General features: G+C 47.1%; 1 pseudogene across 1 annotated transcript in view; it reads right to left on the bottom strand.

Annotated features, from left to right (window-relative positions):
- LOC146578147 (uncharacterized) overlaps nucleotides 1-20,920 on the bottom strand; it is a 70,931-nt pseudogene that overhangs the window by 19,656 nt on the left and 30,355 nt on the right. Inside the window, exons 9-10 of the transcript XR_014891461.1 lie at nucleotides 9,451-9,801; nucleotides 8,918-9,325 (exon numbers count right to left, since the gene is read on the bottom strand). The product of XR_014891461.1 is annotated as an uncharacterized LOC146578147 (transcript). The remainder of the gene's footprint in view (nucleotides 1-8,917; nucleotides 9,326-9,450; nucleotides 9,802-20,920) is intronic.

The following is a 20,920-nucleotide window of genomic DNA, read 5'->3' as shown; positions in this document are numbered from 1 at the left end:
CCCACATGCGCACAAACACATCCTCCAACTATACACACTCATATTTTGTTTTCAAACTCCATCGCGGTTTATTTCACACCTCAAACATTCAGTAAACAATTAAGCAAATACAAGTAATCTGCAATAAATTACAGGTAGTAATAAAATAAACTACTAACTCTTTTACACTATGTCCACACCTACACGGTATTTTTGAAAACGCAGCTGTTTCTATGCGTTTGGACCTTTCGTCCACACGTAAATGGCGTATCGAATCACCGAAAACTGAAAAGATTTTTTAAAGCTTCTTTTTTGCGTTTACGTGTGGACGAGGAATACAGAGTTCGTCACGCAACATCAAAGGTATGTGCCTTCTTCACGTCACGCTGTGCGCCACGTTATTGTTTACATGAGATGAATTGCAGAATGGCAGATAGAGGCGAAATACTGTTACTGTTGAATAGGAATTTCTTTTATTTATATATTAATCCCATTATTTTACCGTATAATGCCTTGGTGCCACTGGATTTTAACATGTCTCACACTCATACAGTAAGACAAATGGTGGGGGTCTAGTAAGGAAGTTGGGGGAAGCAGACAGCTCCACATGAAGAGTCTTTTGTCTCTTCGAGGACTCTGGGAGGTAGCAAGGGAGTGTGAAACAGCTGTGTACTACCTTTTGTTCCTGGAGAAGGTATTTAACTGAGAGCCATGCTAGGCTCAGAGAGACTCTGCTGACCGTCTGCAATGCGATCATGCAGGGGCTCCACAAGCTTGGTTTTTCTGTTCTTTGTGTTTTGATTAAAGAATGTTTGCTACCGCTCACCGCTCGTCTGCAGGCTTTATTTAAATGGAAAACTTCCACAACACTGTAAATCTGACTATCTTCAGGTTTTACAGGCTTACATATAGAGATTGACAGACCACGTGACTTTCGCGCATTGCATGCCGGGAACTCGTGGCAAAACAATCCAAGTACCGCATCAAATGCAAGCATTTGCAGCACTGCAAAACGTTCATTCTTCGGTTCCAATAAATTCTTGCTTATTCTTTGCCCCCCAAAAAGGTATGTACAAAACGAAGGAGAACAATGCCGGTCCGTACAAAGACAGACTTGATGAAAAGTCAAAGAAAAGATACGAGGAAAGGGTCAGACCCTTACGAGCACACAGAGTGGACAAAAGACATTAGCGTGCTGCCCAACTTATTCCACGCTCATATTTATAATTATACGGTTCTTGGAGTGAGTGCATACACTCATGAAGTTTAGTAACTTCAGGTCACTGCAACAAGCCCAGGTACAGTTTACCGACGGATGGGTGCAGGACCTTGAAATGCACCGTGTAGAAAGTAAAGACCATCGTACATATCATAAGTTTACCAGTCTCACAAATCGTGGTCATAAATACACATTCGTTAACCGTTTATTAATAGGACCTTTAAGCTCAACGGTAATTAATTAGTAGTGGAAATAATTTCTGGTAGCATTACAGAAATGTAGCAGTGACAATAATATTGTATGCTGTAATCGTACTGGACAATTGAAGATACAAAAAAACTGTTTTACCCTGTGAATAAAAGTATATGTTTTTGTCAATGTACCATAATAACAGAAGCGAAACGCAATATTGTGTCAGGACAATTCACTATTTATGCACAATAAACAAAGGAGCATAGCGCGACAATTTCAGTGCCAGACTTGCTTGTAACCTATATCACCAATTATGTTAAGAAAAATGACGTATTTGTAATGATAGTTGCTATTGTTGAAGCTACCCTCAGGGGGCGCTCTGTAATCAATAAGATATACAGTATAGAAGAAGAAGTGATTGTTGAAGTAAGAACAATAAACAGCTAGCTGAAGCTAGCACCAGGAACAATTCTTGATGTTTTATTCATAGAGGAATAAGAACATTACATGGTACCAGGAGACGGGTTAAGAATAAGAAGCAACGCGACAAGATGGATGCAATAAAACCGCCAAGTCCGTTGAAACTGACTGGAAACGTGGATGCAAGTTGGAGGACTTTCAAACAGCAGTTCAAACTGTATATTGCAGCTGTCGGAGTGGATCGACGGGCAGATGAAAGGAAAATAGCCATGCTGCTCACCATCGCCAGCACAGAAGCAATAGAGGTCTTCAACACTTTTGTGTTTGCTCAGCCCGAGGACAAAGATAACTTTGATGAAGTCATGAAGAAATTTGACGAGCACTGTCTGTCAAAGAAAAATGAAACATACGAAAGATACGTCTTTCGCTCACGCTTACAGCATCAGGGTGAGTCATTTGATACTTTTCTCACAGACCTCAAGATCAAAGCTCAGTCCTGCAATTTTGGTGATCTCAGAGACTCTATGATACGAGATCAAATAGTGTTTGGAACTAATGAGAAGAAGCTCCGAGAGAAACTGTTGAGAGAAACAGAATTAACGCTGGAAAGTGCTATAAAGATAAGTCAAGCCAGTGAGCTAGCACGACAACATGTACTGACGTTTAGAGAGCCTGTTCAAGGAGCAGCGCAACAAGAAAATGAGGCAGTGAACGCAGTGTCGATTAAAAGAAAGCCATGGAGTAAATTCAAAAACAACGACAACAAAAACAAAACGTGTGACAATGAAATGTTCACTTGCAAGAGATGTGGAGAGAAACACAGACCAAAACAATGTCCCGCATATGGAAAAAAAAAATGTGCAAAATGTAAAGGACAAAACCATTATGCAAAAATGTGTCTCTCCAAAAACAAGGGACAAAAAGTACACACTGTGCAGGAAGACACAGATGACAGTGATGATCTAAGTGAAACATTTTTCATTAAGATGGTGTCACATGAAGAAGATGTCAATGCACAGTCTTCAAGACATAACACTGGCCAAAGTGTTAGTTCAGTCACAGATGATAAATGGACTGCTCCACTGTTAGTCAATGGGACATTGGTAACATTTAAAATTGACACAGGGGCCAAAGCTAACTTGATCAACGAGAAGGATTTCAAGGCACTGACTGAGAAGCCTAGAAGATTTACAGAGAAAGTCACGCCGCTGAGGGCCTACAATAACCAGCCAATACAAACAAAAGGAGGATGCAGACTTAAAGTGACAGCAAAAGGCAAACAGCATAACATTTTGTTCACCATCGTGCCTGATGGACATGAGTCACTTTTAGGAGATAAAACATCTGAGGATTTGGGACTAGTAAAGAGGATCTATCAGATTAATACTGACACCATGAAAGAAGCCAAACAAGGCAAAAGACAGGAACACCAAGGGCATGAAGGAAGTTCAGACATTATCAGTAAATTTCCTTCAGTCTTCAAAGGACATGGAACATTGCCTTACACCTACAAAATCCAGCTCAAGGATGATGCCGTGCCTGTGGTGCATGCCCCAAGGAGAGTGCCTGCTCCATTACGGACAAGTTTGAAAAAACAGCTTGAAAGAATGACTCAAATGGGTGTCATTGAACGAGTGGAAGAGCCCACAGACTGGGTGAACTCTATCACTTGTGTCAAGAAAAAGAATACAGGTGCCTTAAGAGTCTGCCTTAATCCCAAAGATCTAAATGAAAACATTAAAAGAGAGCATTATCAGATCCCTAAGAGAGAGGAAATAATGAGTGAAATGGCAGGAGCTAAGTTTTTTAGCAAACTGGATGCATCACATGGATTTTGGCAGCTGAGGCTAGACCCAGAAAGCAGCAGGTACACTACCTTTAACACGCCATTTGGGCGTTACTGTTTCTTGAGGCTCCCATTTGGAATTAAATCAGCACCAGAGATCTTCCACAGGGCAATGGAGTCCCTGATCGAAGGGCTGGAAGGCACCAGAGTCTACATAGATGACCTCGTAGTCTGGGGAAATATAAGGCAACAACATGATGAAAGGCTGGAGAAACTTTTGTGGAGAGTTAACAAGAATGGACTTAAACTGAATAGAGACAAGTGCCTCTTTGGTGTTTCAGAGATGACCTTCCTGGGAGATAAGGTTACAAGTGAAGGCGTGGAACCTGATCAGTCAAAGGTACAAGCCATATTGGATATGCCAGCACCCACTGACAAAAAAGGTGTCTTGCGAGCAATGGGGATGATCAACTTTCTGGGTAAGTTCATTTCTAATCTTACCTCCAAGACAGCATGCCTAAGGGAGCTGCTACAGCACAACACAGTGTTCGAGTGGACGGCCCGGCATGAGAAAGAATGGAAAAAATTGAAGGAAACTGTAACTACAGAGCCGGTCTTGACATTCTTTGATCCATCAAAGCCAACAAAAATTTCAACAGATGCCTCAAAAGATGGCTTGGGAGCAGTTCTGCTCCAAAGGAACAAAGACAAGTGGCAACCTGTAGCATATGCGTCCAGATCTATGACAGAAACTGAACAACGCTATGCTCAAATTGAAAAAGAGACTTTGGGCTTAGTGTTTGGGTGTGGAAAATTACACAGCTATGTATATGGATTACCGACCTTTACAGCAGAGACTGATCACAAACCTCTCATCTCGATCAGAAAAAAGAACCTCAACGACATGTCACCCAGAATTCAGCGCATGATGATGGTGTTGCAGCGCTATGATTTTGAGCTGATCTACACGCCTGGGAAATATATCGTACTCGCGGATGCTTTATCCCGAGCGCCAGCACCAAGTGGTGACAGGTTAGTCAGCACTACAGCCGAGGAGGCTGAAACACATGTAAACATGGTAATTGCCTCACTCCCAGCATCAGATGTCATGTTGCAGCAAATTGTGCAGGAGACGACAAAAGATCCAGTGCTGCAGAAAGTATCCCACCTCATAGAGAATGGGTGGTCAAAAGGAGTCTGTCCAGGGTTCTACTCTGTGCGAGCTGATTCATGCATGGCTAATGGGCTGGTGCTGAGACAAAACCAGATTGTCATTCCTCAATCCATGCGGAAGGACATGCTTCAGCATATCCATGAAGGACATCTTGGAGTGGAGAAATGTAAAAGGAGAGCGAGAGAAGCAGTTTACTGGCCAGGCATCAACAGGGATATTGAGGAGATGATACAGAAATGTGAAACATGTCTCAAACATCACTACAAACAAACAAAAGAGCCAATGCTGGCAGCAGATCTACCCACTGCACCATGGCAAAAGGTAGGCACGGATTTATTTCATCTGGATGGCAAGGACTATGTTTTGGTGATTGACTACTATTCTAATTATCCAGAAGTGGCACAGCTTTCCAGTACATCAGCACAGTCAGTCATCACACACATGAAGGGTTTTTTTGCCAGACATGGAATTCCACAGTGTGTCATCAGCGACAATGGTCCACAATATGACTGTAGGGAATTTAGTGACTTTGCAAAACAATATGGATTTCAACATATCACCTCTAGTCCCTTATATCCCCAAGCGAATGGACAGGCAGAAAAAGGAGTCCAAATAGTAAAGAGATTGTTAAAAAAAGCAAGAGACAGTAAGACCGACCCTTACCTGGCTCTGCTAAGCTACAGAGCTTCATCACTGGAGTGTGGGGCATCACCTGCTGAGCTACTCATGCATCACAAGCTCCGCACCACACTTCCACACATTTCCAAGGAAAATGACAATGCACATGACAACAAGCTGACCGACAAAAGAATGAAACTCAAGCACAGACAGAAAAGGAACTACGACAAAACTGCAAGGCGTCTGGAACCGCTTCAGGAAAGAGATGTTGTGAGGATTGCAGGTCCAGATTTCTGGGACAAAAAAGCAACAGTTCTCAGCGAAGTAGGGCCCAGATCGTTTGCTGTTCAGACAGAGAATGGACAAGTGTTAAGAAGAAACCGGAGAAGTCTGTTAAAGAGTTTTTCCTTCCCACTGTCGCCAAAGTGCTTGCTCATAGGGGGTCATATGATTGTTGGGTTTTTCTTCTGTATCTACTGTACAATATAAAGCGCCTTGAGGCGACTTTTGTTGTGATTTGGCGCTATATAAATAAAATTGAACTGAACTTTTATTCCGTGATTTAAACCGGAGGAACAAATCATGGCAGGATCAGCCTGATATTATTTGTATACCACTGTAACTTAACTGTATAAAGAGCAAACATCTTCAAAATGTCAGGAGTAGTTAGTCATTACAACAAGTGTTTGTGAACTAAAAATCAAGAATGTGGGATCCTGTTTGTCCGTTATTTGGAGAGCCCAGCGTGTGCTCCTGACGCAGGGAAAACCAATTCTGCAGGGAGACCTACCTCGGCACTTGTGCAGGTGAAGCCAAAGGGAAGATATGCTTCATCATATTTTCTAGTGTTTGGCTTGGAAGGAAGTTGGTTTGGAAACACATTCAGCGATGCTTCATCTCCTGCTTTGCGTTTGTGTGGGCACCCCGTCAAAAACCTGTTCATTCATACTGCCGTTTTGACGAGCCATCAGGCAGCCTTCACACCTCCAACGGCCCCAACAATAGAGGCACTTTGGACACTCATTCCCCCACCTCTCCCCCCTCCATAGAGCCATCACCACCTTCAAACACTTCACCTACAACACCCCCTCCTCACCCCACACAAAAGAGGATTCCACACCACCTCCTCCCACCACAACTCTTCATATTCATGAAGCAGATGTGAGGAAGCAGTTTAAGAGTCTGAATGCTCGGAAAGCTCCCGGCCCAGACGGCGTGTCTCCTGCCACCCTCAGACACTGTGCAAACGAGCTGGCCCCAGTGTTTTCTGGCATTTTCAACTCCTCACTGCAGGCATGTCATGTGCCTGCCTGCTTCAAGTCCTCTACCATAATCCCTGTCCCCAAGAAACCTAGGATCACTGGACTAAATGACTACAGACCCGTGGCTCTGACATCTGTGGTCATGAAGTCATTTGAGCGCCTGGTTCTCTCCCATCTCAAGACCCTCACGGCCCCCCTCCTGGACCCCCTGCAGTTTGCATATAGAGCCAACAGGTCTGTAGACGACGCCATCAACATGGCCCTACACTTCATCCTGCAGCATCTGGACTCCCCAGGAACCTACGCCAGGATCCTGTTTGTGGACTTCAGCTCTGCCTTCAACACCATCCTTCCAGACCATCTCTGAGGCAAGCTTTCCCAGATGAATGTGCCTGATCCCATCTGCCGGTGGATCACTGACTTCCTGACGGACAGGAAGCAGCATGTGAGGCTGGGAAAGAATGTCTCGGACTCCCGGACCATCAGCACCGGCTCCCCTCAGGGCTGTGTTCTTTCTCCTCTGCTCTTCTCCCTGTACACCAACTGCTGCACCTCCACCCACCAGTCTGTCAAGCTAATCAAGTTCGCAGATGACACCACCGTTATTGGACTCATCTCGGATGGGGATGAGTCTGCCTACAGGAGGGAGGTTGAACGTCTGGTGTCCTGGTGCAGCCACAACAACCTGGTGCTGAATGCCCAGAAGACAGTGGAGATTATTGTGGACTTCAGGAAGCACACAGCCCCACTCCCCCCCATCATCCTGACTGACACCCCCATCACCTCTGTGGACTCGTTCTGCTTCCTGGGTACCACCATCACCCAGGACCTGAAGTGGGAGCCCACCATCACCTCCGTCATCAAGAAAGCCCAGCAGAGGATGTACTTCCTGAGGCAGCTGAAGAAATTCAACCTGCCAACACGGACGATGATGCAGTTCTACACTGCAATCATCGAGTCCATCCTCACCTCCTCCATCACCGTGTGGTACGCTGGAGCCACTATCAGGGACAAACAGAGACTGCAGCGTGTTGTGCGCTCTGCTGAGAAGGTGATTGGCTGCAGACTCCCATCTCTGCAGGACCTGTACACCTCCAGGACACTGTGGCGTGCAGCTCGGATCTCAGCTGACCCTTCTCACCCTGGACACAGTCTGTTTGACCTGCTCCCCTCAGGCAGGAGGCTCCGGTCCATTCGCACCAGAACCTCTCGCCATAAGAACAGTTTCTTCCCCTCTGCTGTCGGACACATGAACAATAACCACATGACTGTTCCCACCACTAACACATGACCCTACGCTGTGTCACTGCATCATTCCATGTTTGGCACTGATCACCACCTGCACTCATGCACATATCTTTCTACGTAGCACTTTTAATTCTTATCCCTACTTTTATTTTTTCATGTCTATTTAAGTGCTATTTATGACACTATGTTTGCACTGAAGCACCGCAGCAATTTCCTAATGTTGTAAACCTGCTCAACATTTGGCAATGAACACCTTTCTGATTCTGATTCTGATTATGCTAGCAGTGTCCAAGCGTTCTTTTTTTTCCTTTTCACACTGCATCCCCCCCGCAATGGCTCTTCGCCCCCCCTAGGGGGTGGGCCCCACACTTTAGGAAGCTCTGCTCTGCACTGATGACTGCAGATCCACACAGCCCAACTGTCACCTGGGCTAAGTCTTTTCTCAAGCGGCCTCAGCTTCTTCCTCTTTCCCTGTCTTCTTCTGCAGACGCTCCTCTGTAGCTTCAAGTTGTTTCTCTTTACAAGGAGAGCTACAAACCTTTGCATCCAGCCACAAACACCCCATGGGCTCCTCTGGATCATCACACGCAGCATTTTCACAATAAAAGCCTGATATTTATGGCTGCTCAACCCTGACATGTGACAACATCCAAATGACTGGATCAAAGTGTTTGAATGATCTCAGCAGCTTTAAAACTATTGATATTTATACATTTACATTGATTTGGACTAAACTAACAAAACTATTGATTTGATCCAAACTCAAATCATGCCAGAGGATTTTATTTTGAAGTTAGGATCATTTCAACTACATTTGTAATGGTTTTCTTAGTCTGTTCATTTAAAAACACAGTTGCACCGCCTGGCATTTTTGGATTATTCATTAAAACATCAAAGAATTTATATCCTTTAAATACTTTAAATAAACTAGATTATAGAAAATAGATTCAAACTAAAAGCTTTTAGAGAATAAACTCCTACATGACCTCTGACATTTGACCCGTGTCTACACCACTGACCTCTGACTTTCAGCTTCACTTGTTTCTTCAGCAGGATGTTTCCCTCCCTGCTGTAGACGGTGCAGGTGTAGGTGTGGTTGTCACCATCTGTGGGGTGTTTCAGGGTCAGACTGAGGTCTCCAGTTTTCAGCAGGTCTTCATTCCTCTTTGTTCGGCTTCTGTAAAACGGGTTCTGTTTTGTTGGACGGTCAGAGCCGTATTCATATACGTGGACCTTCTTGTTTGAACTGTCTCTCCACTCCACTTCAGCATCTTCAGGCAGGTTTTTTGTGGTTTTGAAGGGCAGCTGGACAGACTCCGCCCCCTCCTCCACCTCCACCTGACACACTGAGAGGACAACAAACACAACATGAGCTGTACAAAGTGTGATTGGTGTTCAGAGCAGCATCATGTGACTCTTGTTCTGCACTAAATGAAGCGATGGAGTGGCGCCTCCTTCAGGCAGAGAAACAGCTCATGGAGAGAAATAATTATTAGAGCAAAAACAAGAGTGGAGCTGCAAATAACTCTAAACTTTGCCCTGTATCTACAGCACTGATCTCCGACTTTCAGCTCCACTTGTCTCTTCCGCAGGATGTTTCCCTCCCTGCTGTAGACGGTGCAGGTGTAGGTCCTGTTGTCTCCATCTGTGGGGTGTTTCAGGGTCAGACTGAGGTCTCCAGTTTTCAGCAGGTCTTCATTCATCTTCGTTCGGTCTCTGTAAACCTGGTGCTGTTCTTCAGGCTGGTCAGAGCCATTCTCATACACGTGGACCTTCCTGCAGTTGATCTCAACATCTGTGTAATTGTCCATCCACTCCACTTTGGCATCTTCGGGCAGGTGAAGTGTGGTGTGGCAGGGCAGCTGGACAAACTCCACCCCTGACTCCACCTCCACCTGGGGGACTGAGAGGACAACAAAGCACAACATGAGCTTGGATGGAGACATTTGTGTTGACTCTAACAGGCTGAATGCTGCTGCTTCACTGGGAGCTCACTGTTAGATAGAAAGTGGTCAGTGTGAAGAGGAGACGCAGCAGAAAGATGAAGACTGACAGGAAGAAAGCAGTGAACAGACTGTTCATCATCATCATCATCAACTTTATTTATAAAGCACTTTAAAACAACCACAGCTGACACAAAGTGCTGTACATTGGAACTGTAAAATAAAATTACATGAGATATAAATAAAAAACAAATAAAAGAAGAGTGAAATCATTAATTAAATAACTACTTCAATTAAAAGAGAAACTAAGTCTCACTGAGGTTAAAAGCCAAGGAATAAAAGTGGGTTTTAAGACAGAGTGGACAGTGAAGGGGCCTCTCTAACATGCATGGGCAAATTATTCCATAATTTTGGAGCCACAATAGAGAAGGCCCCGCCCCCTCTGAGCTTCCTCCTGGATCTCGGTACCTCCAGGAGCAGCTGGTCAGCTGACCTGAGAGACCGACAGGGTGTATGGGGATGAAGAAGCTCAGAGAGGTAAGGCGGGGCAAGACTGTGAAGGCATTTAAAAACAAACATAAGAATTTTAAAATTAACTCTAAAAGACACAGGCAGCCAGTGCAGAGGCCAGCACGGGGGTTATATGCTCTCTTTTTCGAGTTCCTGTTAGGAGTCGTGCAGCCGCATTTTGAACCAGCTGCAGATGTGAGAGCAACGACTGACTGACCCCCACATAAAGTGAGTTACAGTAGTCCAGGCGGGAAGAAATAAAAGCATGGATCACTGTTTCAAGGTGCTGCCTCGAAAGAAAATATTTTACTCTTGCCAGTCGCCTTAAATGATAAAAACTGGACTTCACCACTGCTCTGATTTGGTTGTCCAATTTAAAATCACTGTCCAACTTAAAACCAAGGTCAGTAACAACCAGTGTTGGGACTAACGCGTTATTAAGTAACGCGTTACAGTAACTATGTTATTATTGTGGTAACGAGCACGGTAATTAGTTATTATGCCAAAATCAGGAACGCGTTAGTCGTTACTGGGATTTAGATAGGGTCGTTACTCGTTACTTCGTGTGGTGGCTATCGCGGAGCTTCCACAGATTCAGTAACATTAGCAAGTGGTGGAGGCCAGCAGGTGGATGAAGGAAAGGGGACGCAAAGGAAAAGAGACCCGAGGCGGCCGCCGGTCCAAGTGTGAACTGAACTTCAGGTAAGAAGTTATGACCTGCAGTCTCTCTGGGTCAGATATAAACCAAGTTTAGGTGGAGTTTATTTTCGTTATACTGACTTTTTCCGTACTGCGTGCTAGCTAGCATGACGGAGTTTCTATACAGCTGGGTGGGTGCTATGTTACTGATGTTGAACTTTATTTTATTCATAAGTTATTAGAGTTGTCAACCGTCACGTCTGGTATTCAGAGAAAATATTACGCGTTTTGTAAAATTATGATATTATTTTATGCCATGTTAGACCCCTAATTAAAGATTGTGAATTATTATGTAGTTTTAGTTGGCATTATTCTCCTGAATTAGAAGAAGCTGATAACTATTGCATTAGTTAAACTGATTTGCATTACATTAAATTGCTGACTTGTTGTGAATGAATGATATTGTTTTATGATGCATTATACTGCTGAGTTATAAGAAATCTAATTTGTCTGAGTAGAAGAGAACAGAATATACTGGAGTTTTCTGCCCCATTTCAGCAGGAGCAGATAAAACAGGGAGCCACGGTCGTAGCTTAGGCGCTGTGTGAGAGAGAGCATGTGAATGTTTAGGCTTTTTATGATAAGGTGGAGGCACCAGAGGTTATAAAAGTTTGAGCAATGCTCCACCATTTTGAGATTTTGAGGCTGTCTGCATCAGTGTCCATCTCCCACGTGTGTGATCATTAAATCATCGTTTGACTCAACCCGGCCGGACCAGTGTTGTTATTGTGGTTTTTTCTCTTGTCTCCATCCCAAATATTTTGAACCTTAACATTTTGGGGGCTCGTCCTGTGGTATTGGGGTGGAATTTAAAAGTTTGGACGGTCCGAGGTTGTCGAACGGACAGGCACGAGCCAGTGGTCTGATGTGAGTGGACAAAAGCCGGCTTATCTAAAGGTAAGGCACTACCTGTTGAATTATTTCCAAAATGTGCCAAATTGGATATGACTAAATTAAAGTCTACTCACTGAAATTACTGGTAGAGTGTCTGTTTTGATTTTGATGAGAATCACCGTGTGTTATGCAGTTAAAGTTGTTTAAGAGTATTTAATGAAGTTGAAGAAATATGAAACTGTTCCCAGAAGTAACAGAGAATGTTGGGTTTGAGTCCCTGGATATTGAGCTGAAGGCTCAGGTAGTTTGGTAGGGAAATTAGGACAGAAACTGTTCCCAGAAGTAACAGAGACTGGTTAATAGTTTTACAAATTAGGTCAGAAACTGTTCCCAGAAGTAACAGAGACTGTTTAATTGGTCGTAAAAAAGTTATCTTTCTTCGGTGAGACCCGTTATGGTAAAATTTCTCAAAATCGGTTAGGTGAAAATTATTATAGGACGGCAGCCCAGAAGTCTGCTAAGAAGCACATAGCCCGGGGGTTACGCCCCCTCCTGGCCGTGGACGCGCGGTCTTGACCTGTCGGCGAACAGGGGTAGTTCAGTTTGGCTTTAACTGTGGGGTACAGGGCATCCCGAAATAAGCTAGGAGTTAGAGTCTCCTCACCGTTTAAAACGGTGTCATGTGCTTGTTTGGACAAAGTTAAATTGAGTTAGGGATTTAGAAGTTAGGTCAGAAACTGTTCCCAGAAGTAACAGATACTGTTTGATTGACTACAAAAAAGTTGGACTTTCTTCGGTGAGACCCGTTATTTTAAATTTGTCGAAATTTGTTAGGTGCTGAATCTGTCAGGCCTGTCAGTGATTGTGTCACGAATCGCCGTGTGGCAGGCAGGAGTAGGACCCAAAACGCAGGACTCACAGGCACGAGGGAATGAACTCAAAACTCAGCTTTATTCGCTGGCAGAACAAATATACAAACTAAACTAAACTGGGAAACCACAAACTAGAGAGACACAGGGAGATCCACACACGGCATGAGGGACGACGTCACGCTGAACAGAGGGAGACGCAGACAGAAATACACAGAGGGTTAACGAGGGGAGTGGGAACACACGGGGAACACAGGTGACACTGATAATCATAACGAGACAGGGCGGGGTGAACTGAACACTGACGGGAGAGGTGAAACAGGAAGTACAGGAGGAGAGAGAGCACGAGTAGAACACCAACGTAACAGGCAGGGGAGACATGGAATAAACACGAAAGGGGACGAGGGCTCATAAATACATAGAGGGCACACAGGGGGAAGAGAGAGCACGGGGAGAACTTAGACATAATGGGCAGGGGAAGCATGGAATAAAATACAAACATACAAGGAAACTAAGAACACTGGGCCAACATGGCCCAGGACCATGACAGTACCCCCCCCTCAAGGGCTGGCTCCAGACAGCCCAAACACAGAAAAACAAAACCAAACAGAAAACAACCCAGGGCGGGCGGCGGGGGCCCAGGACGGAGGGCCCGGAACAGAAAACAAAAGAGCACAGCAAACACCGGAGCCCAAGAAAATAACCCAAACACAGAGCAGTTCAGGGGGCCGACCGTGCGCAAGGCAACGGCGGCGACGCGGAAACAGTTCAGGAGGCCGGCCGTGCGCAAGGCAACGGCGGCGACGCGGAAACAGTTCAGGAGGCCGGCCGTGCGCAAGGCAACGGCGGCGGTGAAGGAGACGACGGAGCAGTTCAGGAGGCCGACCGCGCGGGAGGCGGCGGCGACGATGACAGCGCTGGTCCGGGGGCCGACCGTGCAGAAGGCGACGGCGGCCACCCAGGCGAAGGCGGTCCGGGGGCCGGCCGTGCGGAAGGCGACGGCGGCCACTCAGGCGATGACGGTGCAGTTCAGGGGGCCGGCCGCGCGGAAGGCAGCGGCTCTCCAGTGTCAGGCGTACTGGCCGAGGCCCGGTGGGCACAGGACCAGTCGAGACGGGACCAGGCGAAGCACAGGCTGAGGCTGCAGCAGACGAAGACTCTGAGGAGGCTGCAGCGGACGAAGACTCGGAGGCCGGACCAGACGAGGACGAAGACTCGGAGGCCGGACCAGACGAGGACGAAGACTCGGAGGCCGGACCAGACGAGGACGAAGACTCGGATGCGGCTGGACCAGGCGACGACGAGGCGGTCGCAGATGGCGGCTGGACAGGCTCCTCGGGCCCTCCAGCCGATGCGGCGTGAGGCTGAACGGGCCCCTCGGACCCTCCAGCGGAGACGTGAGGCTGAACGGGCCCCTCGGACCCTCCAGCGGAGACAGGAGGCTGAACGGGCCCCTCGGACCCTCCAGCGGAGACAGGAGGCTGAACGGGCCCCTCGGACCCTCCAGCGGAGACAGGAGGCTGAACGGGCCCCTCAGACCCTCCAGCGGAGACGTGAGGCTGAACGGGCCCCTCGGACCCTCCAGCGGAGACAGGAGGCTGAACGGGCCCCTCGGACCCTCCAGCGGAGACAGGAGGCTGAACGGGCCCCTCGGACCCTCCAGCGGAGACAGGAGGCTGAACGGGCCCCTCGGACCCTCCAGCGGAGACGGGAGGCTGAACGGGCCCCTCGGACCCCCCAGCGGAGGCCAAAACAACGCCAACAGGCATGAAGTCCTTCGGCCGACATGAGGACAACTGGCGCTGCACTGAGCACTGACTCTGCCCAGGCAATGCGAACATGGTGCAGTTCTTAGGGGGCTGCTTAAACTTCAGGGGTCCAGAATCAGCTGGTGACCGAGACCTAGCCTCTGGGGAAGCCCTGGAGTGGCAAACTGTGCCAACGGCGGCTAAACCATGGAAAGTACCCTGAGTAGAAATCCAGTTACCTCTCTGCATGGAGTGAATGAGCAAAACTGGCGACACAGGAGACTGAGCGGAGAGTGGCTGCTGGGCAGCTAACTGAGTTACTGGAGACACGGGTGAGAGCGGGAGCTGAGCTGCTGGAGACACGGGTGAGAGTGGGAGCTGAGCTACTGACGGTGGTGAAGTAGATAACTGCACGGGAGACTGAACTGAGGGCGTCTGCACTGGCACAGGGGACTGAACTGATGTCTGTTGTAACGGAGGTGGTGAGAGTGGAGAAGGCAGGGGAGTTGATGACTTCACAGGAGAATGAACCAGAGGTGAGTGCACAGGAGACTGAGCTAGAGGTGGTAGTGATAGTTGAGGGGAAAGTGGAGCTGGTGATTGAGTGGATGACTGTGCTAAGGGATGCTGCACTGGGGACAGCAGGGCTGCTGGAGACTGCACTGGGGACACTGGAGACTGCACTGGGGACACTGGAGACTGCACTGGGGACACTGGAGACTGCACTGGGGACACTGGAGACTGCACTGGGGAAAGCAGAGCTGCAGGTGACTGCGCTAGAGACTGCAGTGATGGTTGTAGTGGAGGTGTGACGGGTGGAGGAGTGGCTGAAGTGGCTGCGGGTCGGGCGGCTAGTGGCTCAGCTACAGAGCATATTAACGGCAGGGCTATGGGTTGAATGACTGACTGAGTAGCAGCCTGAGTGGCTGGGTGTAGTGACGGTTGTGGTGGAAGAGAAACAGGTGGTAGTGTGGATGATGGAGCTAAGGGCGACTGAGTGGCAGACCGAACTGATGACTGAAGCGATGGTAGAGGTGAAAATGGAGCTTGTGGTGGAGTTAATGGCTGAGCTAGCGGGGACACAGGAGACTGAGCCGCGGGTGGCGGCGAGGGAGCTAACTGAGCCGCGGGTGGCGGCGAGGGAGCTAACTGAGCCGCGGGTGGCGGCGAGGGAGCTAACTGAGCTGCGGGTGGCGGCGAGGGAGCTAACTGAGCTGGAAGTAGCAGCGAGGGAGCCGACGGAGCTTCTGGCAGCACAGAAGGTGAATTAGAAGGCCGAATGTCCGGCTGTGGGGTGGCGCGTCGGCGGCGTGAATGCCGTTTCTTTTTTGATGATGGCTCTGACGGGCCGAGCGGCTCCACATCCGGCCCTTCAGGCAGGTGGGTAGTAGCAACTGGGGGATGAAGGTGGAGCTCGTTGCGGATTAAATCCTGTTCGAGTGGGTGGAGCGCACTGAGTAGCCAGGGAAGACCAGAGAACAAGCGCTGTAGTTTGGTTTCCACAGCACGGCGAAATTCCTTCCCCTCATGTTCGAGCCACAGATGCAGGAGTCTTTCCACGGAGTAGATTATGTCCAGACGCAGTTCTTCTGGTGGGTTGAGTGCTGCTGGGTCCATATCTGGTGACGTCGTACTGTCACGAATCGCCGTGCGGCAGGCAGGAGTAGGACCCAAAACGCAGGACTCACAGGCACGAGGGAATGAACTCAAAACTCAGCTTTATTCGCTGGCAGAACAAATATACAAACTAAACTAAACTGGGAAACCACAAACTAGAGAGACACAGGGAGATCCACACACGGCATGAGGGACGACGTCACGCTGAACAGAGGGAGACGCAGACAGAAATACACAGAGGGTTAACAAGGGGAGTGGGAACACACGGGGAACACAGGTGACACTGATAATCATAACGAGACAGGGCGGGGTGAACTGAACACTGACGGGAGAGGTGAAACAGGAAGTACAGGAGGAGAGAGAGCACGAGTAGAACACCAACGTAACAGGCAGGGGAGACATGGAATAAACACGAAAGGGGACGAGGGCTCATAAATACATAGAGGGCACACAGGGGGAAGAGAGAGCACGGGGAGAACTTAGACATAATGGGCAGGGGAAGCATGGAATAAAATACAAACATACAAGGAAACTAAGAACACTGGGCCAACATGGCCCAGGACCATGACAGATTGTAAATATAAGACGTCTTTGTAATATAAAATAAAAGAGTTTTGTCTGAGCTTTGTGTGAGACTCTGTGTGACGTGCAGCTGCAGCACTGCGAGCTATTTTTAGACGGTGTGTGAACATGCAAATGAGCTGTGACGCGCACAGAGGACTTTGCTTCCTGTTTAGCGTGTTTTTGAGTTTTATAATTTTGATTTGTAAACAATGATACATGCCTGTAAGTAAAACGCTGATTTTGCTGATTATGATACTACAAATAAGGTGTTGAATGACTAGGGTGTGAATGATGTTGGAGTTTAAAGCGGAAACTCAGAGAGGAGTGTGTTGGGAGACTGGCATGTAGTCTGCAGTGCAAAGGTGGGCGTCTTGCCTGCTAGTCTATTTAACAGTGATGAAAATGATATTAAATAAATCTCTCAGTGTGTTGATACAGGTGGCTATGGGGCTGGACCAACTGCCCCCACAAGCACGGCGGCCGAAGCAAAATTATAGTAATGGACACAAAATCAGCAAGAATCAGCAGCTGTGGAAAAGACAGCAGCTAGCAGAGAATTAAAGGAGAAATTAAGAGAAGTTTTACACATAAAATTGCGGCCAACAGACTTGTGGAGGTTGGGAAGGCGCCTGGAGCATCACAACAAGAAGGTGAAACAAAAACACACACAAGCAGAGAAATGTGAGAGAGAGGCACGTGCTAGAGAAATGCCTCGTTTGAGAAAAAACGTTAAATTAGCCCATGTACAAACGCACATACACGCAATGAAGAAACAGCTTACACCCATGAACACGTGAAGATTTTCCAGCAAGTTTAAAGCAGTGAAACTTAACATACACCCGCCGTTACACAATAAAGTTTATCCACTACTAACAAATAAACCCTCTGGGTTGCAGGACAACAACTTAACTTCAAAAAAAAAAAAAAATCACAACCAGTGATAACACGACAAATTTAGTGGTTAATAAAAGTCAAATTGTGACATGTTTTCTTCTGATTGATTAATACAAGTGATTACTGAATGAAAGAAAATTCCATTTTTGTGCTTTAAACATGATCTTAAGAATTTTAACATGTACCTGTGTTGTCCTGTCAGCTTGGTGGGTTATGAGAGGATTATATGGTGAGAAAAAACAAAAAAAGGGGGAGAGAAGGCTGACACAGGGCCTGGTCCCGTTGTTTTTCCCCTCTCTGAGTAACACAGCCAATACAACATGATTTTCCTGTTCGTTTGTTTTTGTTTTTGTTTTGTTTTGTTTTTTCTTTTTATGCTTGATTACAGGCTGCTTTGTCGGCCCGGAAAAGCCGAGGCTGACCCTGGACTCCTGCTCTCCCCTCTACCATCTTTGCTCTCTCCTCTACCATCTTGGATGTGACCCTGACTAAATGCTAAAGCAGCTGAACCCGCAACGACAACTTGAAAATGTCAACAGTGCTGCAGGAAAATGATCTCATGCAGCAGAGACGGAGAGCGGTAATCCAAGGCCCGTTTCACTACACGGGGAGATTTCTGTCAGCGTCTTTTCTTTCTGAGAAGATTGAGAAAGGCCCGGCTCCCACCACCGATTCTGACCACCTTATATAAAGGAACTATTGAGAGCATCCTGAGCAGCTGTATCACTGTCTGGTTCGGGAACAGCACCATGCCGGACAGACAAGCACTACAGAGGGTTGTGCAATCAGCTGAGCGCACCATCCGCTCCGAGCACCCTGACCTGCACTCAATCTACAGCAGGCGGTGCTGGACCAAGGCCAGGAAGATCGTGAAAGACCTCAGCCATCCCAACAATAGACTGTTCTCTCTGTTGCTGTGTACGTGACAAAGAAACATCTGGATTTGGAAAACGAGGCACTCGCAAAGCCACCAGCATTGTGCCTGATTGGACACACCCCTCTCACACACTCTTTACATTCTTGCCATATGGAAAAAGACAGCTTCAGCTGACAGAGCTGTGACGAGACGCCCATCAAGCCCAGATGAAAAGTGAGGCCGAGCAAAACCATGCTGACCTTAACCACTCTGCATTAAAACTGTGCAGGACAGTGACGGACCAACAATGACCATCGGGCAGCAAAAAGGGCGTGCCAGGGACAGGAGGAGTAACTGAGGTCACCTCAGAATGGACAAAACACCAGGAGAAAATAAGCTGAAGGCACAGGTGTCGGGGCTCGGCCAGGAGCTGACTTCTGAGAAGAGCCGAACAGCAGAGCCGCAAAAGGCCGTGGAGCAAAGCAAGGAAAACATCGATGGACTTCAATCTGATTTCTACGGAAAAGACTCTGTTTCTGCCCTCAATAAGACCTCGAGGCATCAGAGCAGAAACTGAGCATGGCCCAGGAGGAGCTAGCTGAAAATCGAACCCATCAGGCTTGGAGTCCAAGACACCGGACTTGAAATCAGGCCGGAGCATCCTGGAGCTAGATGAGCAGTGTGATTTGTCCGGTCTGCTATGGAGCGAACGTTAGGGGGATGGCTTCCTGTCGCCTCTGCCGTCCTCCGATCGCTCAGCGTCCTGGGCTGCCCAGCTCTGGACTGAACGCTCGGGCCGAGACACCCAAACAACCATGGACTCCATTCCCGTGGAATGGGACCACGACTACGACCTCAGCCGTGGGCTTGAGAGTGCAAGAAGGGATCCCAGAGAGCCTTGAGGCCTGTGTAAAACTAACAGAACAAAGATTGAGGTCTTCCACTGGGGAGGTGGAAGCTGCAGACTCTCCTATACACCTTCTGGATGTCAGCCGTTCCACCTGCAAACAAACGGACAGCAGTCGCACTTCTGCAAGCAACAAACGGACATCCAGACAATTGAGCTGCGTATCAAAACCCTGAAGGAAGACCGAAGCAAAAGGGTCAAGTTAAGGAGGAGCGAAAAAAGGAGAAGATGCTGGACACTGGAGAAAAGGACTGCCTCAATTGGGGCCAGAACCAGTATGGACAGAACTCTGAGCAGCAGCACCAATGGATGCAAACAGACTGAAAAGGAGGAGGGCAGGACCCAGGGCACGCTTCAGGCCGTGGTTTACCCAGAACACTACAACAGGAAAGTGATGAACACAAACACCCACACAAACACACACATCTACATGCACCGACTCAGAGTGAAAAGAAACATACATATGAACATATGCACTCGTTGATTGAGGGAGGAATGACACACACACACACACAAATTAAAATGTTGATTCAATGAACTGAGAAGTGATCCACACACACACACGCTGATGCAATGAAGAATGCTTTACTAACAAATGCTGCACACAAACATCCAAATACGGAGTTGGTTACAACAGCAAGAACTGATTGATTATTTATTGCTTAAATGTATTTCATGCCACGCAGAGGGCATTTGTGTAGATTTAGAGGACATGGTCTGAAGCACTTTGATAATGAAAACAATGTCTGTGCGTGATGTCTGTTTATGGCTCAAAGCCTCCACTGAATTGTTTACTGTGCTTCACACAGTCTAACAAGGAGCAGTGGTACAGAGCGAAAATGATGAATGAATGGTGTGAGTTTTATTTCGAAGAGATTATGAAAAGGTTGTGTTTATTCAACTTAGTTGTTTATGTTTTTGTCAAGGTAAAGAGTTGGTGTGTAACTAGTGTCCACTATTGAGTCAAGTAAATCCAACATGTTTTGTTGGTGCAAAAAGGAGTTTTGGTTGATCTTTGGGTTTTGTTTGACACTAGGTTGATTCTATCAGTGAGGTTTGGATTGTTCTCTTTCTCTAAGAGAGAGAAAGATGGTTTGAACTTTGGACATGTTTGCAATGGGCCCCAGTATCTGTTATTATATGAGTGTTTTATTGTTTACGTTTGTTTTTGCTTTTGTTACAGTGCACTGAGATAAGAACATCTGAGAGGTGTGATCCACCGGTGGTGATATTTTGGTATTTTGTGAGTTCCTGATTTAACAAATCAGCTCTTTAATCCAGGCCTGAGAGATTGAACTTTAAAGCCCTATAAAATATTCTTATTGAAAACAGTGCAAAGTATTTTTTCTCCATGATTATAATGAGCTTGGGAGAAAATTCACTTATATGGGACACTGATCCTGAAGCCTAAAAGGATTGCAGCGAGTCAATCCAGTCCAAAGAAGGAAAAACAAACAAGGAGCTGTTTCCTTTAAAATGATGACGTCATCTTGCTGGTGATGGAGCCTCGAATAGGCTGCGCGTGAGACTCCATTATCAGCAACTTTTGGTATGAATGTGTGTGGATGTATGCATATGACT

This window comes from Mchenga conophoros, linkage group LG3 (assembly GCF_057382185.1).
Source record: "Mchenga conophoros isolate Kocher_MC1m ecotype Shallow Benthic linkage group LG3, M_conophoros_male_GT1.1, whole genome shotgun sequence".
In the NCBI taxonomy this organism is placed as follows: Eukaryota; Metazoa; Chordata; class Actinopteri; order Cichliformes; family Cichlidae; genus Mchenga; species Mchenga conophoros.
Note: the sequence above shows the minus strand (reverse complement) of the source record. Positions and strands in the feature narration are given on the sequence as shown.